At 51.8% G+C, this 26104-nt stretch overlaps 1 protein-coding gene across 1 annotated transcript in view; it reads left to right on the top strand.

Annotated features, from left to right (window-relative positions):
• Positions 1 to 14013: 14013 nt before the first annotated feature.
• LOC121444906 (BCL-6 corepressor-like) overlaps positions 14014 to 26104 on the top strand; it is a 91546-nt gene continuing 79455 nt past the window's right edge. The window contains exon 1 of the mRNA XM_041646838.1: positions 14014 to 14035. The gene's annotated coding sequence lies outside the window, so the exon portion shown is untranslated. The remainder of the gene's footprint in view (positions 14036 to 26104) is intronic.

Here is a 26104-nt window from a genome sequence, read left to right as displayed (position 1 = left end):
TATCTTATTAACTTTGTTCCCATATTTTATAATCACAGTCACATTGTGTAATCCCATAGAGAACATGCTCAGACAAAAGAATCTTGGTGATTACATTTCTTTTTTGTCTGTTTGTTTTGTTTTTCGAGACAGGGTCTTACTATACAGCTCCAGCTTTTGTCCTAGAACTCACTCCGTAGACCAGGCAGGCCTCAGACTCAGAGAGTCTGTTTGCCTCTCTGTGTTGATCTGCCTCCCAAATGTTGGGATTAAAGGCCCCATTGTGCCCTACTTCTCTTTATGTATATATTTAGAGATTTGGTGCTGGAGAGATAACCTAATGGTTAAGAGCATTGGCTGTTCTTCCAAAGGGCCCAAATTTGATTCTCAGTACCCACATGGCAGCTCACAACCATAGGTGTTAACTCTAGTTCTAGGGGATTCAATGTCCTCTTCTGACTGTCTCAGGCACCAAGCTTACACATGGCACAGTGACTTGCATGCCGTTAAAACACCTGTGCACATAAGATACATTAAAAAAAATATTTATTTTATCGTGTGTGTGGGGGGGGGCATGTGGGTTCAGGTGCCCACAGAGGTCAGAAGAGGACATTAGAACCTGAAGTTGAAGTTGAGTTGGCCAAATGAATGCTGGGAACCCACCTCCAGTCCTCTGCAAGAGCAGCAACTACTCTAAACTGCTGGGTTATCTAGTCCCATCTAGTGAGATCATATCCCCGCCCCTACCCTGGCCCCCATAGAATTCATTTTGACATCTTTGTCTTACCATGTTGCACTCATTTTTATAGATGAGACTGACCTTAAACTTGCCAAGACCAACCCCTCTGTTCAGCCTGTCAAGTGCTGAGAATCGCAGGCTTGTGCCACTCAGTCCTCTGTTAGTTTTATTATTTATTTATTTATTTATTTATTTTGGTTTTTCAAGACAGGGTTTCTCTGTAGCTTTGGAGCCTGTCCTGGAACTTCCTCTATAGACCAGGATGGCCTCGAACTCACATAGATCTGCCTGCCTCTGTCTCCAAAGTGCTCCACCACCGCCCGGCTGGTTTTATTTTCTTAAAACTTTTATTTTTAATGAAAATGGGGTGGGATAGTTTACTGATTTCAAATAGAATGTTTTGATTGAAAATTGCTTCTTTACCATATACTGAATGTCAGGAGTTGTGCAATGAACCAGAGTTTCTCATTCTTCGTGTTTTGCTTAGTTTAAATAAACTTTTATTCTTCCTCCTAAATAGCAGCCCTTCAGAAGACTGTAAATTCCCTGGAACTTTGGAACTATCCACTGTTTGTAAATTTTAATTAATTTTTGAGTTTTCAGGACAGTTTTTCTGTGTATATGTAGCCCAGGCTGTCCTGGGACTCATTCTATAGACCAGGCTGGCCTCGTTCGCACAGATCCACCTGCCTTTGCCTCCTGAAGGCTGGGATTAAAGGCATACGCCACCACACCCGGTTTACTGTTAGTAATTTTTTTTAATATTTATTTATTTATTATGTATACAACATTCTGTCTGTGTGTATGCCTGCAGGCCAGATGGTTGTGAGCCACCATGTGGTTGCTGGGAATTGAACTCAGGACCTTTGGAAGAGCAGGCAATGCTCTTAACCTCTGAGCCATCTCTCCAGCCCCTGTTAGTAATTTTTTATCCTCCTTTCCAGCACTGATCTACGCTTCTAGAAATAAAGGCGATTTTAAAAATAATTTAATGGATCCTTCCCCCAGGCCTTTGATTTGCGTCGATTTCACAGGCCTTTTATTTGTGTCTAGGCATTTGCAATTCTGCCTTTTCACTAAGATTGTAAATTGCTAGAAGACCCGAAGTGTCTTTTAAAAAATAAAAAAAAAAAATCACTTTTGCCCTTCTGTATTCCCTTAAGTCCTTACTAAGTTTTCCTTCAACACATTTTACACCGAAAAAAAAAAAGGGCACATAAAGTTCCATCCTTCGCTAATCAAGGGCTCTTGTAAACCGTGGTGACTTTCAAATACTCTCTCCTGAGAGCGAGCCTTGGAAAGCCCTTGAATGCTGGGGACCTGGCTACTGGCCTCACATCTCCTCCCCCTCGCTCGCAGCTCTCTAAGAGGATTGCACTTGAGGACAGAGGCCCAAGTTCCGGGCTATGCGGACCGAGCACTGTGTGCCCAGAGTTGCTAACGTGCTGCCCATCTCAGGAATCCGTGAACAAGAGGTGGTTGTCGGAATTACAACCCGCTCTGGCGACTCGACAAGGGAGGCTTGCGAGCGGCAGCTTCACTGAGAGGGTCGCCGCTCTTCTGTCGCCTGTAGGGAGAAGGCCCACGTGGCCCACAGTGGGGAGGGGGTTCCAGAGGGAGCGCAGGCAGCACGCTTCGCAGCTCCAGGCAGCTAGGAGACGGCTGTGAGGTCCCTTCCGCCAAGCCTGTGGCTCTACGGAGCCACCGCCGGGGGCAGCGCGATCCGCGCCTCCCGGTCAAGATGGCGGCGGGCGCGCAGCCACGCGGGCCACTGGCGCCCGCGAAAGGTGGCTGCAGTCCCCGGGCCAGGAGCCACCGCGCGCTCTGTCCTCGGGCTGGAAGTCGCACCTCCTCCAGCAGGAGCGACCCGGGGCTGTTCCCCACTTCCCCAGACAGCCCCACTGCTCAACGTCATTCCAGAATACTTTCTCACACCCCCACTATGATCGTGATACTCCTGTTACTAGAAGGTAGGGCCAGGTTCTTGGGACAAGGAGCGTGAGGTGGATTCCAGGTTACATCTGGTAGACAGGCCCCTGGGTACAAGCTTCACACCCAAGGCGTCGTTTCCTCCAACCTTGGAGCACTGTTCCACAATATTCATAGCCACCACGGAGTACCCTTTATAAGACACAGAGCCCAGCCCTGTTGAAGTCATCAGAAATGTCTTGGAAAATCCATAGTATTTTCTAGTAAAAGCTACAGAATAAGCACACCCCCCCACACACACGTTTGCTCAGACGTCGGTATGCGCGCTGAGTAGGCTGCCTTCCTCCTAGGACACTAAGAAACCTTAGGTCCAATTTACTAGAAATGGCATTGATGAATGCGGTGCATTCTGAGAGATCTCCCAAAGGGCTCAAGTAGAGAGGTCAAAAGCCCCCCCCCCTTCAGGGAGGGGCTGATGCAGGTAGACTTTCAATGGGAGGAACTGAAGAACCCCGAAAAGCTCCCCTATTACTTTTTGTAAATTGTTGGCTGACACCTACCACCTCAAGGTTCTGTCTGAAGTTAGCGTGTTGTACAGCTCAGAAGAGAGGCTGAACGTGAAGTTTTGGGTTTTGTTTTGATGAAACGAAGTCGTTCTGCATAACATTTGCACTGCCTTGTTATTCTGAAGGAAAACATTTCCTCCACCCACCTCTGCAGCAGCCACGCCAGCTACTCTTTCCTTCTTCGGCAGTTCCCCTTTTAATTACCTCTCTCCTGCCCCAGTTTAGGCAGCCCCTGGCACTTTGTTCAAGTACAGCAATAAACCCTAGGCTAAGCCTAATCCTCTCTGGTCCTGACCTTCCCAGCAGTAGGCCTGGAGTCAGCTTGGCCCTCAGGGTCTCCTACTTGATTAGGATCTATGATGCTGCTGCTAGTTGTTGGATTCCAAGTGTGCTTTCTCTGTGCACTTGATGCTTTTCAGACATAGTGTTTTGCAAAAATAAATACATAGAAATAAAGAAATCGTGTACAAAACAAAGCTCAAGACACTAAAGATTCTGGACTCTGAGTTGGGTTCATTCCCACCACTGGAACCAATTATCAGATTTTTTGTTTGTTTGATGGTTATTTTGAGTCAGGGTCTATGTAGTCCCGGCCTCAAACTCACAGAAAATTGTCTGCCTCTGCCTCCTGAGTGCTGGCATCAAAGCTGTGTCCCACCATGCCCAGTTCAACCATCGGATTTCTTAAGCTTCCACAAAGCCAACCTACCCAATGCAGACCTAGTACCTACCCAATGCCTCTCCAGGTAGCTGGGGTTTGCACCATCACCCCTAGTCCCTGTCCAGCCCAGTCCCTCCCAGGAAGCACTATAACCTTAAACATTTAGACAGGTTGCCGGCTGAGCTGCTTTCAGTGAGGCTCTCTAGAGACAGCAGCCTGAAGCAGCAGGCCCCATCTGCAGCGCAGTTAAGCCTCCCCAGGCGTGAATGGTCCAGGGTAGACCCTGGACCTGAGAGAATCGGCAGGAACCCCGAGTAAGCCCAGCTTTAGGGGTCCCTAGGTGCAGGATTTGAGTCCTTCTTCCACAAGTCCTGCTTGAGAGTTCCAAAAGACCCATGCCTTGGGGGTGGCGTCATAAGGTCAACACAGAGCGCCAGGAGGTCCTTGACCTCTTGATCCTGAAGGAGTTACTGTAACTAGCAAACATCTAAGACCTGAAACATTCGAACCTCAGTGCAGAGAAGGGGACCTCAGTTCTCGGTGTAATCTCTAGGTGAGCTAGGCTTACAACCTACTTCCCAGAGAGCGCGCCCCCCAGCGAGTGCCAGAACCTAGGGCCTCTTGAGCTACTACGGGCTCAACCCCACCCGACCCCGCCTGGGCCTCACAAAGACTGTGTGGGGCCAGGGCAGACCAGAAGCTGCCACCACTCCCAGATCTTTAATTACGCGCTGAGACCCTACCCTTCCCCCACCCCATCGCCGGCTTCCAGCCCTTTAATCAATTTCACGATATTAAATATTAATTTCCCGCCAGCCACGCTTTCTCGAAGGAGGGGGAGGGGACAGGCAGGGCAAAGCCAAGGAAAGGATGGCTTTGCTGGGTGTGACCAGGGTAACTGGGTGTGGAGGACATGCGGGCTCCTAAGTGACCGTGCCCGGAACTCTGGAGCCACCGTGTTTGCACTCCGCAGCTGGGGAACTTGGAGAGTTATGAACACCAAGGTGCATGTCTCCGGGAGGGGCAGCGAGGTCCGCAGAGTTCGGGTGTGCTGGGTGACCACCTCCTGCTCTGCGGACCCCTCCCCACCTCCCAGCCGCGAGTCAGGCTCACACGGGCCTGCGGAGCGCTGTGATGATGGATCGCGCCTGGCGGGGGTGATTTGGTGTTGATCGCACATTATCACTGGCAGGTTGGACTGGCTGCTGATGGACGACTTCTAGCGGCGGCAGCAGCGGCGTCTTCAGACACCGCGCGGGGATTCGCTGGCTTTACGAGGGTCTTTACCCCTATCACCCTCCTCATCACCTATGCATGTCGGAGAGTCTAGGAGAGACCGTGGGGGTCTCCCCGTCCCCAAGGCCACCCACCTCGGTCCAGGACCGGGTGTGGGCCACAGGCCGGGAAAGGAGAGGAACCAAGACGTCTCTCCCACTTCCTCCCATTTCTGTTTCCCTTACAGCCTGCCCACCTTCCGCTTCCCCATCGGAACACGAAGGGCCTAGGTCACTCGGCCGGTGATTTTCTAGCTGCCCAGCCAAGTCCGCGGGGGTGCAGACTCCCTCTCCCCACCGCCTACGACCCTCTCAGGGCTCCCAGCAGCAGCGGCGCTGGGGTGAGCCCCTCTTTGCTTCGTTTTCTAAAGTGCCTTCAGATACAAAAGCGGTTTCGTAATGCCTTCCGTCTGCGAGAGCCGGAGGACCTTGGCTGACCTTTCGGAAACTGATTGCAACTGCCTGTTAACAGCCCGTACTGACCGCACTGAGCGGAGCGGAGGACAATCATTTAAGTGACAGACGGCGAGGTGGCCCGGGCTCAGTGGAGCGGCCTGGTTAAGCCCGCCCCTCCCCCCAAGCTACTCCCCCAGCCCCGGGTGCACTGCGGGCCGTGGCCGGCGCTCTGGCGAGCGGGGAGGGTGCGCTGCGCGCGCGTGTGAGTGTGTGTCTGCGATTATGGGCCGCAGGGTTAACCCTTTGCGGGGCGGCCGGGCCCCTTTGAAGCCGAGCGCTGCCGGCTTAATCTGCCATTTGCAAAAGAGGAATAAAGGGGCCGCCTTGTCCGACTTTTTCCCTAATGGGTAAACTGTACCCTTTTAGTGACCCGGGCACTGTCCCTGCTGCTGCCAGGGAAAGATCTCGACCCTCGGATCTTCTGCCAGGGCGCTATGTAACCTCCCTGCGCTTTCCTCCTTTTCCTCACAGAAACAAGGAACAGCACGGGGACAGCGCAAGGCGTCCAAAGGCTCCGAGGTTCGCGCTGCAGTGGACGTGGGTGTTCCTGGTCATTTCTGTTTGGGAAACTGAAAAAAGGGGAGGTGGGCTCACAGCGGGAAGAGCAGGTGGGGGAGGGGAGGCTGGTGACAGGGCACCTCGGGCTCTCTCTCTCTCTCTCTCTCTCTCTCTCTCTCTCTCTCTCTCTCTCTCTCTCTCTCTGGAGAGATCGCCAGCTGCTCTCCAACAGGCAGCGCCCTGAAATCTATTTAAAGAGAGGGAAAGGGGAGGAGAACAAAGGGGGAGGAGGGGGGCGGCGAGCGGCGCCTGGGCGAGAGGGAGCGAGCAGGGAGGATCCGCCGCTCCGCGGGCACATCAAGCGCTCACATCTGTACTCTCCGCGATCGATGGGGAGAATGGATAATATTTGTCAGCTGCAGACCTTTCTCTTCCCGGTTCCCAGGAAGGGGAGGGGGTGGGGAAGGGGGAGGGGTAGCCAGACCAGGCGGGGGAGGCCGCGTCAAGGACAGCGCGCTTCCCGCTGCAGCCACGCGGAAACCCAGTGCCAAGAAAGACGGCGGATTTTTCTCTTATTATCATTATTAATTATTTTTTTATTATTCCACAGCAGCCAGCGAACGCTCGGCCGCGCCCCTCCCCCGCTCTCCTGCGGCCTCTCTTTGTTGATTCTCAGCTGCGAGCGTGGCGGGCCGAGCCACCACTGCCGCGGAGCAAGATCTGCTCTTGCGCCCTGGGTCGCAGCTGCGGCCCAGGAAGTCAGGGCTGCGTCCCCGCCCCCGTCCCCCGCGGCGCGGCAGATCCTGCGCACGCACACAGGCACACACGCGCGCGCCCGCTTACACTCACATTCTCTCTCTCTCTCTCTCTCTCTCTCTCTCTCTCTCTCTCACACACACACACACACACACACACACACACACACACCGTGGCTGGCCACGAGGCCAGCCTAGCAGTACTTCGCTGCGGCTTTGAGTCCCCAAAGCCCAGGCTGTCTGCCTGGACCTGGAGCCCTGGGCCGCGCACCGGCCTTCACCACCCCCTTCCCGGCCGCTGCACAGTGATGCCGCCATCCTCACACATGGTCTTCATTTAGCACACTAGCGGCTGGCTTCCTCTCTGCTCCTCTCCTCGGGGCTTTTCGGAGCGAAGAGGGAGGTTTAGAGGAAGTTAGGAACCTTGCGAGCCCACGGGGAAGGGGGAAAACCCTCATTCGCAGTCTGAGCTTCCGAGACGGAGGGGAGCGTCCTACGGGGAATAGGGACAGAGACTAAGTGCCCACCCCTTCCTTAAATGTGGGGAAGGTTAAATGAGAGGTGGCAGTTGGGGGGGATGACAGCAAATTTGCCTTCACTCATCCTTTTGCCTGTTATGCCGGCTAGTATCGCTAACCTGGTGGTACCCTGAGCTAGGTGGAGACGGGGTGGGAGCCGAAAGGACAGGCAGTCAACGGAGGACATCTAAGACATCTCAGACTGACTCAGCCGTCCTCGCTGGCTAGATCACTGCACCTTTGCCTTAAACCCCAGGTTGAGAGCCTGAAGCGGATGATCCACCAACTGGCCTGGCTCTACTGTGTTGCGGATGGTGGTGGTGGTGGGGTGTGTGCACTGTGCTGAAATCCGGGGTTTATTTGTATACCCTCATCCTCCTGGGATACCAATTCAGCCAGAAGTGGCGTGTCTTACAGCTCCGCGGTCCTGGGCAGGGCAGGAAGCTGGCGCAGCCGTCGGCTGGCCAGGCACCACTTGGCCTAGCCGGCTGTTCGCTGGAACTCGCGAAGCACCGTCACGCTGAGTTGAGTTCCTGAGACTCCGGCCCGGACACCCTGAGCTGCTTTCCTCCCACGTCGTCAGTTTGGCCTGTCTCTCAAGTCTCCCGGTCTCCCCCAGCCCTCGGCTTTTCCCTTCCTTGGCCGATCTCGGGAACTTCGAAATTCAGTCAGCCGCCCTTTCCGAGATTCAAAAATAAGTTTTGTGTTTCCCTGGGGGCAGCAGCCTAATGTTTCCCCTGTTTACGGGAACAAAGCTAGTATTCAACGGGGAGGGGGACAGGCTGGCTCTCCCCTCCCAGCAGCACCTGGCGCCTCTGCAGGTTGACCACACTCTCTTCAGGATCCAGGTGGCGGCGCGCGGGCTGGGGGAGGCCATAGGGGCTTTCTTTCCTCAGTCCCTGCCACAGAAACCTCGCCTGGGAGCTCGAGAGGACACTAGGTGTTTGGGTTGGGGCTCCCACCCCGGGCTAGGCGGGCGCACGCGGCTGTTTACAGTGTGTCGGCAACTGGAGCTCACTTGCCCACACTTGACAGCACCGGGCACCCTCGGGCACTCCGCAGCACTGGGGCCAGGCTGCGCCAGGAAAAGCGAGAGGTCGCTCCCAATCGTGTGTCTTTGCAGTCCACAGACCTTTAGCCCCCAACAATAGCCTGGATCGGGTAGTCTATCAAAGGAGTTGGGGGGAGGAGTGAGGGCTCACAAAGAGGACTCGAAGGGTTCCAATCAGAGAGCCCCCTCCCCGCCCCGTGGCTTCTCAGACCCGGGCTTCGTTCGCGAGCCAGACGTGTTTTTCCCTCTGGACAGCACTCCGCACCTCCACCTGCCTTTGCCACCCTACACGGTAGACTTTCACCCCTGGCCAGGAGGGAGGGCTACACTAGTTGCGGTCACGCGTGGCCCGGTCTTCTCGGCGATGCAGCGCGGCCTTAGATCCCGCTCCAGCTCTTCCCTTCTCCCCGGCCTGTGGCCGGCCCCAGGCGCCTCCAGCGCGGCCTGAAACTTGATCCCGTGTCGGAAGGACAGTATGTAAACACCAGGCGCGCTCCGTGAGCCCAGGGAGGGGCCGTGCGAGGGCCGCCCGGGCAGCTCCGGGACCCCGCGCCCCCTCCCGCCTGCTCGCCCCGGGCAGGATCGGCAGGGCCGCTGCCGCGCTCTCTGCCTTCCCTGTTGGCTCAGTTAATTGGAGCCGCCGCCACTGTGGCGGCCTCTTGTTGAATTTTCTAGATCGCAACCGTTCAGTCGTGGCTGCCTGCGGCTCCCTTCCCCCCTCCCACAGCTGTTATCTCGGCCAGCAACTAGTTGGTGATGGGGACAGTCCCTTCACTGACCCTGGCCTTAGGCTCTGCATTCACCTCAGCAGTTCTGGGAGTAGTTTTTGGTGTGTGTGTGTGTGTGTGTGTGTGTGTGTGTGTGTGTGTGTGTGTGTAAGAGAGAGAGTCTTGTTGGAAGTGCGAGGATTCCCGCCAGGATTCGAGGTTCTAGGTGTTAAACCAGGGGGACCTCTTGGCAGAAAGCCTTTATTCTCACGGCCTTTCACCAGGAAGTGGCGGGCAGTCCAGAGGGCCTCCAAGAACAAATCCACTGGCTTCCCTTCCTAACAGGAAAACTGTACAAAAGGGTGGGGTGGCAAAGGCAGGCAAATAATTCCCACTGTCCTACCCAGTCCCCTATCTACCCTTGTCTACACTACAGTTTGGCAGAGGTCGTCCCCACTTTTGGGTATAGGCCATCTAAATGCCACGAAGCTGCTTGCTGTCTGAGTTGAAGTATCAAGCAGGTTTTGGAAAAATACCACTCTCTGGGTTCTGGAGGTGCAATCTTCCCTAGCTGGGTCAGCTTCAAGCCTGCCGTGCTGCTCCCCCCCCCCCCCCCCAGCCTCTTCGGGCGCCTTTGCTGGCCTTAGCCACTCCTTCCTCCTGGATGCAAATCGTTTGCTGAGCCTGTGAAGTGGAGTGGCTAGTAAGAGGGCCAGAGTTTGGCCTTGCGGCCAAGTGAACTAGAGAGCAGTTCCTTTAGGCTGGGGGAGCGTTTGCTGATGACGGCGCAGCTCTGTTGCTTTCTATCCAACATGCCCATAGAATCATGGCTAGTGGATTTCCCAGGCCTAGGGTCCAATGCTGTAAGAGTAGGAATTCCAGCCAGGAAGTCCATGCATATACACAGGCAAACTCTCAGGGGGCTGGCTGAGTGAACCACCATCAGGGGATCTTCCGCAGCTGCTTTTCCTGTTTGGGCTCTGAGAGGAGTGTCTGTTCCCACCCTGGCTTTGATGGTTCTAGGACAACTGTTAGGAAACAAAGACTGGAGGCCATAGGCTTCTTACTGCAATTTCTCAACACCTCTGGTCTTCACTTCTGACTTTTACCTGAATGGCTACTGTGAGGTTTTCCTGAGGGATCTTTCCAAGACTTCTCACTAGTTCCATGTTGGTTTAAACGATGATAAAAAGGAAATTCACGGAGTTGCTATCATTAACTTGATGTGTAGGATGGCACTTCAGTAGGTCAAGTTCACTTAGGGTTTTGTTTTTGTTCCTATCTATTTAAATTCTCCAGACCCTTTCAGTCAGTTAACTTCAGCTTGATGTCTCTTATTGTCAGTTTCTCTTCCATTTCCATAGCTGGGCGAGAGGTGGAATTCCTGGAAAATGTTTATTCTCTTTCACAGACCTAATCAGTCTGTGAATGCCTAGTTTTTTTTTTTGATAAAGCATATTTCTATGTTTTGATAAGGAAGAGAATAATTGGTGTTCCTTGCCAGGCCTGAAAAGATAATTATGTATCCCAGGAGCTTGCTGTCTCCTGTCTCTTTAACAGATGATCTTGATCGTGACTACAAAGCGCATGTGCTTTCTTGGCCCATTCCCTCTGTCACTCCCCTGAAGCTCCTAGCCACCAACAGGTCTGAAGGTGGTGGTGGTACCGCAGAAGACCCTGCAACTTAGGCATTCCTCCTCCTCTTCTTCTCCTTTTTTATCATACGAAGAATATCCTGAGCCACTGGAATTTCTGCTTCATCTCCCTGAAAGCTTACGCCAGGAGCTCTCCCCCACGGAGCCTGAGGTGATGGATGTCTTGAGGCTCAGGAAAGGAGCCATCATGGTGGGAAAAGTTGAGAGCCTGCACACAAGACTCAGCCCCGAACCAAAGGAAAGTACCAACAGCTACGGAATAGCTCCATGCACCTGGCTGGCAGCCTGCAGAGAAACAAGCTCTGGTCCTGCAGCGAGCAAAGTCCATAGCATACCATTTAGTTGGCTTTGCTTCTGCTCAACTTAGGACAAGTACCCTTAAACATATCAGGAAGCTGAGATGCAGCCATGACTCCTCAGTTCCCTTGGTGCCTACTTTAGCTTGGCTGAACTTGCTGTTCCTGTCTTTTTAGGGGGACTGGTTATATTCTTGAAGCAGGATCGCTTTGTGACATCTCCCCAGGGGTCCCTAGCTATTGATTTTTAATATCCGTATTCAATATTGTATATTAAATATTGAATCCGTGCATGAGAGGATGTGATGCAAATCATCAACCATGCCTGTGACTTTAATAGTTGTTTTATTGCCCAGAAACCACAGTTGGACTCGAGGCATCTTGCAGCCAAGGCTGGGGGGTGGGCAGGGATGGAAGTCAGAGGGGAGGGCTAGGCCTCCCAAGACTGACTTGAGACCTCCTGCTGTAGGGATAGGGAGGAACTTTAAAGCCTTTGCCCAAGGGCAGTGGGGGGGGGGGAGCACTCCATGTTTCAATGTAAAGAGCTAGGACTTCTGTACGGGACTTGGACAGAGGAAGAGGTGTGGAGCTCTGTCCTTCCTTCAGGGACTTCCTTAACTGGATGGCTGTTCCTGGCCAGGAGTCACCCTTCCCTCTACAGACTCACCCCAGACAAGCACACAGCCTCCTGAGCAGGAAAGTGAACTCCAGCAGGAAACTCGGGGCCTATTCCAGCAGCTGAACTCTGGGGCCCTTTTCCTCTTCTGCCACCGCGGGTAATGCTGTCTACTCTGGCTCCCTTACAGATGGATGGAACCACTGGTGCAAAAGAGAAACTATTCCCTTGGAAGGCTGGCTGAGACTGGTATTGGCCTTCCCTTTCTGCTTCCCCATCCCATCAGGCTGAGATGCCTAGATGCCTTCTTTCTCAGACAGAAAAGTTCATTCCTCTTTAAAGGCTTTGGCCTTCACTCTCCGGTGGCCTCCACTTGACCACCCAGACTCCATGACAGCCATCTACTACTTCACTGGGTTAGACACTCAGGTTTTGAGAGGACAACCAGCAGGAAGACAGAAGGGCCAGAAGAAGCATGAGTGTGTTCCAGTGTGTGGGTTCAGGGAGTGTCTATGGGCACAGCCAACAGCAGTGGAAAGCACTTGGCTTCATGTGAGGGAGAAGTTTTGCAGCCACTGCCAGTGCAGTGGAGCCCGTGGTGACAGGAAGGGAACTGAGGCTTGCTAGGCACTGATTGGCCCAGTATGATGGCTGTGGCCAGAGAGCCTTGGTACCTATGCTAGATCTTTACTCGACTTGCATTACAGGGTTAGTGGTTGAGGGAAACCCAGCTTGGTTCCTAATTGCTTAAAAGTCAAAATGGGTAGTGTGCCCAATGATACCATCATAGGGAAGCCCATTGGCACTTCTAAGACCATGCTCCTCCTCTGAGAATGTGCTGAACTGCTATTATTAACCTACTATCTTTGTCCCAAGCTCTGAGAAGGGTGGATGGACACCAGAGGGGCCTGGAGCCTTAAAGACCGCCCCAGGGACCCCTTCTCTGCTGGGAAGTTCCAAATATACTTGACCTACCCCGGACAGACAGAGACTAACCCTAGCAGCAGGGCCCTCCTAGAGTCCGAGTGCGCGTTCTCACATGAATTGAGATGTACCGGGCAGGGCCTGGCTGCGCACGCCTCCGCGATGGGCTCTGGTGGCGGCTGCTGTGCCTGTGTTTCCGGGTCTGCGGCTGAGCCTTCCTGGCGTTCTCTGGCTTTGTCTCACTGCCAGCTTCTCGCCTGTCCTCACTAGTCTCCTGGGTCCACGGGTCGCGCTCTGCCTCCCTGCGTGCGCCTTTGCGCACGTGTGGCTGGCTTCCTGAAACCTGGCCTTTTCCCGCGGGCTACTAGGCACTGCCTTAAGGTCGCTGTGGGTATCCACTTCTAGAGGGTTCTCCAGTCTTTAGAAACTGTTGGCAGGACTATGAGATCCGAACCCCGGAGGGCTAGGGTTTGCTTCGTTCCAACCCAAGCCGAAACTGGCGAGGGACTTTTATTAGACCTCCTATGCAGAGTCGAAGGGGCACACGTCTGCGGCTGACCTCTCCCAACACTCTGGAGACTGTTAGTCGCCGTGAAGAATTTGGGCACACTGTTTTGCTGCCTATCGGAAAGTTGGCGGGACATGTGGGCTGGGGTCCGAGTACCCAGAGTGCATGCGCACGTGCCAAATGCAAAGACCCGCTGTGGATCAGCGGACTGGGAGTGGCGACTGGGCTGAAAGCCAGCGAACACCTGGGAACACCCTAGGCCTCAGGGCAGGTGACACCCTTCGGAGCCCCGACTCCCTCCTCCCCACACACCCCTTCTCCCCCCTCCCCCCCCCTCCGGTCCGCTGGCGGTCGGCCTCTGCGGCGGAAACACGGTCCAACTCCTTGAAAGTAAACTTGCCGCGAGCTGCCAGGGCCGGGAGAAAGGGAACGAGCCGGCGGGGGTGGCTGCGTCGGGGAGGCTGGGAAGGCTAGTGTCAAGTTTCAGCCCCTAATGACTATCGATGGCGAGGTGCCAAGGCCCTGGGAACGGCTTGGGGGAACCGGGGTGAGGAGGGGGAGGCGCCGGTTGAGTGAGAAGGACCACGCCGTAGGGCCCAATTTGTGAACCCCGAGAGGCGAGGCGCCCATGGGGGCCGAGGGAGGCGGCGGGGGCGGGGGCGGGGGCGGGGGCGGGGGCGGGGAGGGGCGCTCGAGGAGCCGCGGGTGCGGAGCGGAGCGGAGCGCAGGCATCTTCCGCAATCCATTCATGCACTGAAGCGCGTGCAGAGCTGCTGCTCGCTGCCATTGTTACTCGCGGGCGGTGTGGGAGCCGAGCCTCCACTCTGGCGAGAGATAAATGGCCTCTGACAGCCCCTCCTCGCCAAGAGAGCTCCTCGGATTTCACCGCACGGCGGCTCTCAGGTCTGTGCCTTGCTCGCTTCCCGGTGAGAACCTCTAAATCAGCCTCCCCGCCCTCCCTTCTCTCGGACTCTGCCCCCCCCCCCCGCCCTCTCCGGCCGGGCCAGGGCCCCCGGGGGCGCTGCGCACAAGCTCGGGTCGCCTCTCCAGCCCGGGGTTACGAAGTGGGAGCAGCGAGAGGATCCGGGGACGGCGGGTGGGGAGAAGCAGCTAGCGCTCCCCACCCGGGCTCCGTTCCCCCGCCTGAGCGCCCCGCCTCCGCGCCCACAAGATGGATCAGGCTACCGTGCGGAGAGCGGGCTGTAAATATTTTAAAAGTCTCTCGCGCGCCGGCGGTAATGGCTTTCGCAGTTGGAATGTGTGCTAGGGAAAGAGGAAGGGCGACGTTTGTGCTATGTTGCGGGTTGGGGGAATTGTTCCTATACCCTCTCCCTAGGTTCGGGGTGGGCTGTACAGCCAGGATCCCCGGTTTCCCGCCCCACCGCGTCCCGTGATAGCATCAAGAACATCAGTCGTTAGGGAACTTTAGTATATAGCAGGGCGACAAAGGGCCCAATCGAGGTGACCCCAGAGCCACTCTTCTCTGAGGGAGGTCTCTCAAGGTTTTGGACTGGGACTGGTCCGAAACCTCTGGTCCAGGTCCACTTCTCACGGTTGATCCAGGGAAGGCGGGAAACGCACAAATAAGAGCCCCCCCCCCCCGAGTTTGCGTGGCCACTAAAACCGGGGCTGGACGCGTCCCGTTTGTGTCTTTGGTCCTCTTTCCAGCTCCTCTGTAAAGCCTGGATCCACTCAAAAGGCGCCATCCGCTTTGCATTTGAATCTGAAAGTAGCTTTGTGGCTACTTAGGTTTGAAACCTGGGAGGAGGGAGCGGGCCCAGAGAGGTTCATGCCCAGGCTTGGTGGCAGTCACGTGTGGGCATGGAGGGACTCTTTTTCTTCCTTGGTTAGTGTAGGGTTGGAAATCTTTAAGGCTGAGCCCAGCCGGATAGGAGAGGGTGGGGGAGGGGAACCCAGTATCTCTGTGGGTTAATGGGCCCACTACAGGGTGTGTGTGCGGGGTGGGGTGGGGTGAGGTGTTCACCTTTGCCAGCAGCAGCTTCCTTGCAGGGCAAGGGTGCCCAGTTGCACGGAGCTGGAGCAGGCCAGGTACTCCAGATTATCGCGGAAGGTTCCAGGCGTGTGGGCCTAGGCTAGGGCTGTTCATCTATACCCTCTACCTTACTAGGCCCCCCGACCCGCCAAAGAGTGGGTGTGGGAGTCTTTTCGGGGTGCACCAGGGCTGCCCTAGGAGTTCCAGTGCGTGGAGTTCCCGGCTCTGGCAGCTCCGCTTCCAAGGGCTTGTGTTGCGCCCTTTTCGCTTGTTTGTCTCTTGTGAGCCTCGTAAACCGCCCTGATTTATTACCCAGACTAAATGCTTAATTTGTGAATATGAAACAGATTAAAAAGGGCGGGGGGAGGGGGCTTGAGGTCGGCATATTTTAGCAATCAGACCAAAGCAGCCCGGCAGATGTTTCAAATTTGTCGACATTTTCAGGCTCATGTGGAAAGCCAGTCAGAATGGTCAAGAGGTCTTTTTTCCTTCCTTCAACCTGAGAACTTGGCAGTGATCAAAAGGAGGTGATTAGTAGCTACACAAAAAAGACACCAGCAGTCAAGGAGTTAACAGAGGCTGAGCTCTTCACCTCCAGGATTGGGGTGGAGGGGACAGGGCCTGAGGGTCACAAAGGCAAGCTGATCACAAAGCCTGGAGGGGGCCTAGCTAAAAAGGCCCAAGTATTAGAAGCTAACTCTGAAGAACAAAGTCGAGGGTCCATTAAAAGTTAATTCAGTAAATAAACTTCAGTGGCGATAAAACAAATAAGAAAGATGGCAACTCCGGCTTAAAATAAGCAGCAGCTAATGGAAACTAATAGCGTTTACGTGGCCTAAGCATGTGCTTCCCCTTTAGACAGGTCCCCACACTGAGAGGCCCAGGACAGCCCTCTGTGGAGCGCCCTCTCTTTGAAAAGACCCCATGTGTACAGGCAGTGCTTTTTGGCGTTTGTCATTTGGGAGCAACTTCACACATCAAAGGCGGCCACAGTGTTCTTTTCAGCTCCCTGGTTCCAGCCGCCCAGTGAAGCAGATACAATTTCTATAAATTGGCATTCTCCTCTGGGTTTTGATTGATCATCACCATATGAGATTATTGAAAGTCTAATGTCTTATTTCACTTTCTCCAAGGGCTGAGGAGGGGAACAGTTTATTGGAAGTCGGGCCATGGGAAGACTCCCGTTTTGTGTCATGGGAATTTCCTTTAGCCCGGTTTTCCCAGCCTCCTGACAACCCCCCCCCCCCCCCCCCCGCATTTCCTGCAGGTGCCTTGTTCCACCTTCCCCCTCCCCCTCCAGGACTGTGTTTCTGTGACTGTTCACAGGTACAGTCCCCCCTCCTCTCCCCCTCCAGGACTGTTTCTGTGACTGTTCACAGGTACAGTTCCCCCTCCTCTCCCCCTCCAGGACTGTTTCTGTGACTGTTCACAGGTACAGTCCCCCCCTCCTCTCCCCTCACAGGACTGTGTCCCCCCCTTCCCCTCCAGGACTGTTTCTGTGACTGTTCACAGGTACAGTCCCCCCTCCTCTCCCCTCACAGGACTGTGTCCCCCCCCTTCCCCTCCAGGACTGTTTCTGTGACTGTTCACAGGTACAGTCCCCCCTCCTCTCCCCTCACAGGACTGTGTCCCCCCCCCCCTTCCCCTCCAGGACTGTGCTTCTGTGACTGTTCACAGGTACAGTCCCCCCTCCTCTCCCCTCACAGGACTGTGTTTCTGTGACTGTTCACAGGTACAGTTCCCCCTCCTCTCCCCCTCCAGGACTGTTTCTGTGACTGTTCACAGGTACAGTCCCCCCTCCTCTCCCCTTACAGGACTGTGTCCCCCCCCCCCTTCCCCTCCAGGACTGTGCTTCTGTGACTGTTCACAGGTACAGTCCAAGCTAGAGTCTTCCTATTGGGAAGGAGAAAATGGCTGTTGACTAACGTAGAGAAACAAAAGATGTCTTTTTAAAGCATATATCTTTTAATGCCCCAAATCCCTTCTTCTGCCTTTGTTTTCACTCGGAACTTTCCTGACCCCCTTTTGCCTGAATGTGATCTTTCATTTTATTAAAGTTGATCATGGCTCTTCTGTCTTGTCCTGAGCCAGACAAAGGCTTAGAAAAAGTCAAAGAACGTGTTAATTATATGTTTCTGGTAAACTGACTTTTCATTCCCCCTAACACATTTAGCTGGCTTGGTGTTTAGTTTAACACTCAATTGCTGCAAATATGCTGCTTAAAATGCTGTCTTTATTAAAACAAATAAATGGATTCAAAGACCTTTCTAATTTCCACTTGCGTGGGCTAGAAACAAGAGAAAAATGTAAGAAAAGAGCATAAGCTGGGGAAAGGTAGCAGGGAGGCTGGGGGGAGAAAACACACATGCACACACCCGCGCGCACACACACAGACACACACATTATGTTCCTTCTGCCATCCCTCCCTGCAGCCGCCCTTAAACTGGTCCGTACAATTGTCCCTGGCTGCGCCCTGCAGCTTGCCAGCCGGCCTGGATTTTCCATCATTTGGTGCCTAAGGCGATCATTAGCTGCGAATGGATAGCCCTATACCTGCTGGCCGCCAGTCACTTACCAACCAGGGGAGGCTGACTACAGGCTCCTACATCAGGCCTGGGTCCCATTTGTTCAACCTGAGAGGGGTCCTTGGTTTTTGCCCCTGGGTGAGTTGGTACCTAATTAAACTCTACCCAGGGCAGCTTGCACTAAATATACGTAGGCTGACAGGAAGCTGGAAGGAAAAGGCGGTCATTACTTAAGCAGGGAAAGTGACTTTTCTGAGAGTAGGAGGAAAGGGACCCCTCGGATCACTTTGTTTACCCTAAGCAGAGTTTCAGAGGCCACATCAATGCCAATACCGAAACAAGTAGAAATGGGAATGAAGGAAAATCCAGAGACCACATGTCCCTAAACCAGGCCTGTGTCATCATCTGGGAGCGAGGGGAGGTTTATCAGAGCTCTAGACAATGCTAGCTGCAGAGAAAAAAAAAATGACCCAAGTGCCCTTGTGGCTTTGGAGTCATCGCTCACGTGCTATACAGGCCTATGTACTCCGGAGCTGGAACTGTATAAATGGCTGTGGAGACAGAAAGGAACAGATGTGTCAAAGAGCCCAAGGATCGAGTGTATGGTCAAGTTACACGGAGCGGAAGGAACAGGAGAGTATGCAGCCAAAGCTGCTGGCCCCTACATGGGATCCAGATGATCAGAGCTGCCTGCAAAGAAAGGTGGCCAAAGACCTGGAAAGGCCTTGGGGCTTTGAACCCTGGCTAATTCAGTGGAGGAAATTGATTCTGAGGGTGAAAACATTGGGTCATTGTGACAAAAAGTAAGACCAGAACCCAAGTACCAAGGACACAGAGTTAGAGGACTAAAGGAACTCCTGATTGGACAAAACTGCTGTTCCTGGGCGAAACTTTTAGCCATTTTTAAGACTTGCTGTATGCAAAGCAGTATATTGGGCATCTGGGGCCACCAGAGCTAGAATCCTCAAAATGCTCCTACCTTTTCTGTGGAGGACAACAAAGGCCCACAGTGAGTGAGCTGAGACTGAGAAGGAAGTCAGCCTCTTCCAGAGCTCCACTTTTACCCCTAGCCTTCAGCTAGATTCCTGAAGGGAGGTTAGGCCACAGGCAGCCTGTGGCGACTAGGAACCTCTACGCCTATCTGTATCTTTATTTTTTTTCTTTCTTTCTTTTTTTTAAATATTTATTTATTTATGATGTATACAATATTCTGTCTGTGTATATGCCTGCAGGCCAGAAGGGGGCACCAGACCCCATTACAGATGGTTGTGAGCCACCATGTGGTTGCCGGGAATTGAACTCAGGACCTTTGGAAGAGCAGGCAATGCTCTCAACCTCTGAGCCATCTCTCCAGCCCCTCTATGCCTATCTGAAGTGAACCACCCCGCTGGGGCTAAACTCCAGGGCCTTCCAGATTGTTCAGTGTTGATGGTGGCAGAGGTCACACGGGCCCTTTACTTCCCCTTCCTTGGGAAGCCTGCCTGACTTTATTTCCCCTGGGGGGGCAGGCCAGAGATTTTGATGCAAATCAAGAAGGCAGCTTTTCTAGTCAGGACTAGCCTGTGCTGCTGCCCTCCGCCAACAGAAAAGAATAGCTTGTGCTCCACCCCCCCAACTCTCTCTCTCTCTCTCTCTCTCTCTCTCTCTCTCTCTCTCTCTCTCTCTCTCCCACACACACACACACACACCCCACACATGTGATAAGGGAATACTGACTCCCTTAACAAAACAAAGTTGTGAATCTGCACGGTTTCGAATTGTGAGGGGAGTCTCCTAGTAGAGAATTCGAACTAGCTTAAATATATCTTCCCTCCCCTGGGCACACTCCCTCTGTGCCCCCTAGATTCCACTTGCCCGTTGGGGTGTTGCAGTGTGATCACAGGTGCCCTCCTTCAAGCCACCTGGCCTGGGCCCAGCCTTTGCTCTTGGTTTCCCTCAGCACTGGCGAAACCTGCTGGAACCTTCAAAGCATTCCTAAACACTACCAGGGAACTGTAGGGCAGCGCAAACAAAGAGGCAAGGAACGCTGGAGCTGTGAGCTTACTGAGTCTGTGGGCCAACAGGGCTGGCCCAAGTTCAGTCAGACTTCTTGGCTCCAGGCCAGCCAGAGCTGGCAGTGTGCCCTCTCCAGCCCACTACTCAGACCTCATTGCCCCCAAATTTGGGCACCCTTCCCTGAAGCTAGCTTAAGTCCCAGGAAGCCCTACTGCCACTCTGCAGGCCTCTCAGAACAGTACTTCCCCATTCAGGTTTAAAGGTGGCTAATTCCTGGCTTCTGTGACAGCTTCCCAAAAGACTGAACGAGTTGGCCAATAGCAGGGTCCCTTCCCTTCATCAGATGGCTTGGGGGGGGGGGGGCTTGGGATAGCCTGAGTCCCTGCATGTTAGCTTCAGGACTTGAGTGTTTGTGAACACTTGGTGACTTAGAGCCTGTACCGCAGAAAAATGTGATCATTGTCTGCGGAAGTCAAGGTTGGGAAGGGGAAGTTCCCTATACAGAGAACTAGGGGGCGGGTGGTGGGTGTCGAGTCACGTGCTTCTCCATGGGTAGCGAGGGAGAGTGCTTCAGTCACTCATTCATCATCCTTTAGCTCAAGTCTCTTTGGTCTATTCAATACCATGCTGATGGCTTGTACAAGGGAGGCAGGAGGAATAGCCATGGTTTCCAGGAATCTGCTTTCTCACTCAAAAGCGGAGAGCTTGTGCTTTTACTCTGTCTGTCTGTGTGTGTGCGCGCGCGCACGTGCACGTGGGCAAGAACAACAGACAGGCAGACATGAAGTAGGGGGAGCAGTATGAGACATGGTAGCCCAGCCTGGCCTGGAATTCAATATGTAGGCCAGGTATTCTTGAACTCCTGCTAAATCCCGAGTCCTGGGTTACAGGTGGACGCCACTACGGCCAGTTCATGTGTACGCTTTGCACAGGGGCTTGCGATGCCCAGAGCTCCTGGAAGACAGGGGCTCCAACAGTTGTCTTATTTCAGCGTGTGGTGTCTTTTTAACCCATGTTCCACTTACATAAAGATGGATTGCCACAAATGCCCTCAGCACAGTCTGCTAAATAGGTTTTCTTCCCCAAGGCCCCACCCAGACAACTAGATCATGTTGGTTGCAGATGTTAGGGGTAATACCTGTACATGACAAAAAAAATTTTTTTGTCAGGGGCGGGGGATGGGGAAGCAGTATTTATTTTGAGACAAGGTTTCATGTTGCTGATGTTGGCTTTAGACTCCTGACCCTCCTGTCTCCACCTACTAAATACTGGGGTTACTGATATGTGCCAGGATGGTGGCTACATGGCAAAAAACTCCAAGGATCTCAAAGGATGCTGGGGGAGAAGTGTAGGCCTCTCCCATCCAACTGTTAGCTACCTGTCTGCAAGATTGCTGCTCCCTTTAGTTTCCTAATTCAACTTTTCAGGATAGTTAAGAAGATTAAAAAAAAAAGATTTAATTTGTCCTGAAAAAGAGGAGGTTGGAAACAAATAGAATTTTACCTTGAAGAAGTACAAACCCACAGAAAAATTAAAAGACCAGTGTCACAAACACCCATATTGGAAGGCACATTTTCGAAGGTACACTATTTATTTGACATGCCTATTGCAAAGAATTCAAAAGCCTTTCAAAGGTCTGAATTAGTTTAAATTTATCCTAAACTGTTACATTTATCCTAAATTGTTACCAAGGAATGTATTAACCTCATAGATACAGTAATTTCTTTTTTTCCTTTTTCTTTCTTTCCTTTTCTTTCTTTTCCTTTCTTTTTTATTTAAATTTTTTTTTTTCGAGACAGGGTTTAGCCCTGGTTGGCTTTGAACTCACAGAGCTCTGCCTGCTTCTGTCTTCCAAGTGCGGGGGATTAAAGGTGTGCGCCATCACTGCCCAGCGATGCAGCAGTTTCTTATCCCTCATCCTTACCCAGTGTAGTGACTCATGCCTATAATCCCAGCATTCTCAAAGCTGAGGCAGGAGGATCTCCATGAGTTCAAGTTCAGCCTGGGCTACAGACTGAGACCTTATCTCAGCAGCAACAACAAATCAAAATAATAGGTACAGTGATGAATACTTCTAATCACCCATCAAAGAGGGAGACCCAGAAGAATTAGTAGTTCAAGGTTATCCTCACTTGTCAAGTGGGTTCTTGGTCAGCCTGTGCTGACCTGTCTCAAAAACAAATAAACAACAGGGACTAGGAGAAGGCTCAGTGGTTAAGAGCACTTGACTGCTCTTCCAGAGGTCCTGACTTTATTTCATAGCAGCCGCATGGTGACTCAAATCATCTGTAGTAGGATCAGATTCCTTCTGGTGTGCATGAAGACAGAACACTCATATACATTAAATAAATGAATAAATACGTAAAAAAAGAAAAGAGAAACAACAACAAAAAAGGGGGGGGCATTGAGATGGCTCAGTAGGAAAAGGAGCTTGCTGCCCATCAGGACAACCTGAGTTTGATTTTCAGAACCCAGGTGGTAAAAAGAGAGAACCAACTCTTGGAAGTTGTCCTTTGACCTCCATAGTTGCGCATGTGCACTATGAATAAAGGTAAATACATCTAAAAAGTAAAGACCACATAGAAGTTAGTTTGGGGAAGCAAGATTACTAGGGCTCAAAAGCTGCCTCCACCAGTTGCCTTGCTGTGTGACTAGGTAGTTACTCTCACTCAGCCAGGGTTCCTCGCTTCTTAGCCGTGTAACAGAAAATATCGACATGGCCCATTTCATAATGGTGAGGAGATTAAATTAGTTGGCGGGCATAACAGGTTTAAAATAGTATCTAGCACCCAGAAAGCACTCACTGGGAGTTGGGGAGACTTGAGCCACACCACACACATCTGGTTGGGTTCAACTTTGTGCTGTTTGCGCATAAGCCCCTCTGAGTTAACAGTTTTGGGAGTTTGATTGTTAACCGCAATAGATAGGCGGTGGTACTCGCCTGTGATGCCCTCAGTTTGCAGCATACTTCTTCCAATCTGCAGTGTTGAGACAATAATCCTCAACCCTCAGCATTCCTACTTAAGACATTGGAGGGGGCTGAGTACTTACCTAGCATGCATGATACCCCGAGTTTTATCCCTAGCACTACATTAAAAACCAGGCATAGGGCTAGCGAGATAGTGGGTTTGCCTCAGAGACTGAACACTTGAATTCTATCCCCGGGACACATCTGGCAGAGGAAAACTGGCACCTACGATTTGTGCTTTGATCTCTATATGCATACTGTGGCAACTGGTACCACCGTATGCTCTCCATAAGTAAATAAATATAACAATAATTAAAAGAAAATAGACATAGTAATAACACTTTAGAGGTGGAGGGTACATGTGAGTTTGAGGCCAGTTTGGGATACATGAGACTATTATCTTAAAAATAATGGCGACATTTGGATGGTAGGAGCTGTGGCTCAGTGGTAGGTAGAGTGGTATCTTATTCTTAGCTTGTATTAGGTCCTGGGTTCTATCCCAGTGCTGAAAGGGGGAGGGGGAATGACGGGGGAAGGTCACGTGAATCCCGCCATTCTATACCAACTGCTGCCCTGCTGCTAGAACCATCTTAGAAGATAGAAGCTGCTGTTACATAAAGAAAGCCAGATCTTTTCCCCCAGGGAGATGTCTAGAGATGTGATGGTATACTCCCTTAATCCCAGCACTCAGGGGACAGAGACACGCGGATCTCTCTGAGTTCAAGGCCAGCCTGGTCTACTATAGCTAGTTCCGGGACAACCAGGGCTACATAGTGAGACTCTCAGAAACAAACAAAACCAAAGTCGAGGGTCAGATGGAGGAAGCAGGTATGACTCCATGAACCTCCTACTGTCCTGCAAGTTAGAGAATTTTGTGGGGTGCACCCCCTGCACCTGATAAAGTCGTCCAGGCTATCCTCTCATAGGATATGTTGACTGGTACATGTCTTGAGAGCTGAGCGAAGACAAAGGAGTTTGTTTAGAGGTATACTTTGCTCTGTGCTGGAAAACACCTCACTTAATGTTAGGCTTTGAAGGCTGTAATATCTGCTCTTGACATTGTGGTGTTTCTGCCATCTAATTTAATTAACATGTGATGCAGGCACCATGTCAGAGTCAAACGTTCTGACAGCTCTTGGAAGCCACCTAAATCCTTTTAAAGTCCCTCCCAGCACCCCACTAACACATAGACAAAGCCACTAAGGTTGAAGACAGTCCCTGATATGGGGCGCAGAATTTTATCAGCATTTCCAACATTTTCAACTTCCCTGAATTTTTTTCTTCTAAGAAATGTTTTGTTTTAGCTGGGTGAGGTGGCAGGTACCTACGTACTGTCTGGACTATTGGGGAGACAGGAGGATCACTTGAGTCTAGAAGTTGAATGCTAATACAAACAATGTATGATGTACCCTTCAGTCAGTTTGTCTGTCTGTTTCTCTCTCTCTCTCTCTCTCTCTCTCTCTCTCTCTCTCTCTCTCTCTCTCTGTGTGTGTGTGTGTGTGTGTGTGTGTGTTTGTGTGTGTGTGTCTTTCTCGGCAGAGTTTCACTATTTATGGTTTTGGTTGATCTTGAACTTGCTGAACTTGCTAGGTAATCTAGGTTGGCCTAGAATACTTTGCCATCCTCCTGCCCCAGTCTCTCAAGTGTATAGACATACACCACCACACCTGGAGAGATCACAGCCCCCCCCCCCGAAAAAAAAAGAAGACGCTTTTTTCTTTTTTTCAAGTTCACCTACCATAAAGTCTTTGAGCTTCCCCCATAAATTGGACAATAGACTTAAGGAGAAAAAGAATTATGCCTATGTATCTATACAAAATTACTTGGTGCCTACCACTCTCCTACCAATGCTTTGGTTACTGAACAATGTCTTGTATATCATAAAATTTCATTTTATTACAAAGGAAGAATAAAAACAAAAAGGAGAATATTATAAGTTGTGCTAAGTTAAAGAAAAATTAAGAAGGGTAAGAACAAGAGAGAGATAATATTGTTTTAAAAGGTAGGTAGTGCATTGTGAGTCTTGAGTAGGCAGAGGAATATGGTTAGGTGGTGTGTCAGTCAGCTCTTGCTGAAATGATGCCGTGGAAGAAATCACCCAAAGCACAGGTAAGCACTTTTGTGGAAATGTCTGTTGGTCACGTGGGTTTGGATAATGCACAGAGGCTCGAGTAAGAGCTGTGTCCACATTAGCTCTGTCTTTCATCCTCTGGATGAGCGGCCAGCAGCCCAGCTGGGGCAAGGCAAAACTGTATGAGAGAGGAGAACACAGTGTTTCTTAAGTCTCCTGCTCAGAAGTTGCCACTGTTACTTTGCTCACATCCTGTTGGCTACAATGAATTCTGTGATCTGATAGCAGTGGATTGGGGAGGCAGGCCTCAGCTCTAGGGAATGAGTTGCAGAGTCACCAGGATGCAGATAGGGAGGGAGTTCAGGGCAGTGGGCTGGATGGGGAGTAGCCCAATCTAAAACAGATGGCTCAAACCAAAACTGTGTGTCTCTAGCTATGACATTTATATATACAAATACATATATCAAATGATAAAACCTCCTTTGGTGGAATCTTGTGTTTTAGATTAAATTTAAATAAACCCATATGATAATTACGCATCAGCATCCCTAAGGTGGCTTGTGGATCATTCCTGCCAGCCTTGGGAAACCTGGGAATACAAGCCCCAGGCTTTGCCAATGTCAAGAGAGAAGTGTCTTGAGGGAGACCTTTCTTACCTCCTGGACTTGTCATGCAGAGAGCAGAGGTGGGGGAAAAAACAGAGGAGACCCCAAGGCCAGCAATTGTCCCCGCTGATCTCTGTGCACGTCTCGGGATGGCACTAACCTGTTTGTTGCTCTGCTGCCAACAAACCCTTCAGGCTGGTCTCCATGGCTGCCCAGGGGACCCAGGGCAGGTATGAAAGATCTCAGTTGTTCTTTGTAGCTCCTTGCTCCCTGCACCTACCCTGTCTTTGTCTTGCTGTCATTGAGTAGTGTGGAAAGGATCTCTTCAGCATTTTTAAGAAAGTGATCATGTCTTGTGGGCGGTGGTGGTACACGCCTTTAATCCCAGCACTCAGGAGGCAGAGGCAAGAGGAGCTTTCTGTGAGTTTGAGGCTAGCCTGGTCTACAGAGCCAGTGCTAGGACAGCCTCCAAAGCTACACATAGAAACCCTGTATCAAAAACCAAAAGAAAAGAAAAAAAGAAAGAAAGAAGAAAGTGATCATGTCTTCATTTGAATTCTTGGGCTCCACAGCCAGCCAAAGCTCTGGAAGCTGGCCCTTTTCTTTAGGAAAGGTCATTGTTCAATTGATTCCCACAGCTAATGGAATCTAATCACCGAAGCCTGGAGTGATTGCAATCAGAGGAATCCACCTGGTGGAAAGGCATCTAAGTTTTCCTTTCTAAGCAGGGAAAGTGAGGTGCTGGGGCAGGCATGGCTTCTACCAGTTCTCTGGATTCTGAGTGTCTCTTACTTGGGTGTTCAAAGTCAACGTGA

This window comes from Microtus oregoni, unplaced genomic scaffold, assembly GCF_018167655.1.
Source record: "Microtus oregoni isolate MIOR12 unplaced genomic scaffold, Mior012 000147F_ref0000457, whole genome shotgun sequence".
NCBI lineage: Eukaryota > Metazoa > Chordata > Mammalia > Rodentia > Cricetidae > Microtus > Microtus oregoni.
Note: the sequence above shows the minus strand (reverse complement) of the source record. Positions and strands in the feature narration are given on the sequence as shown.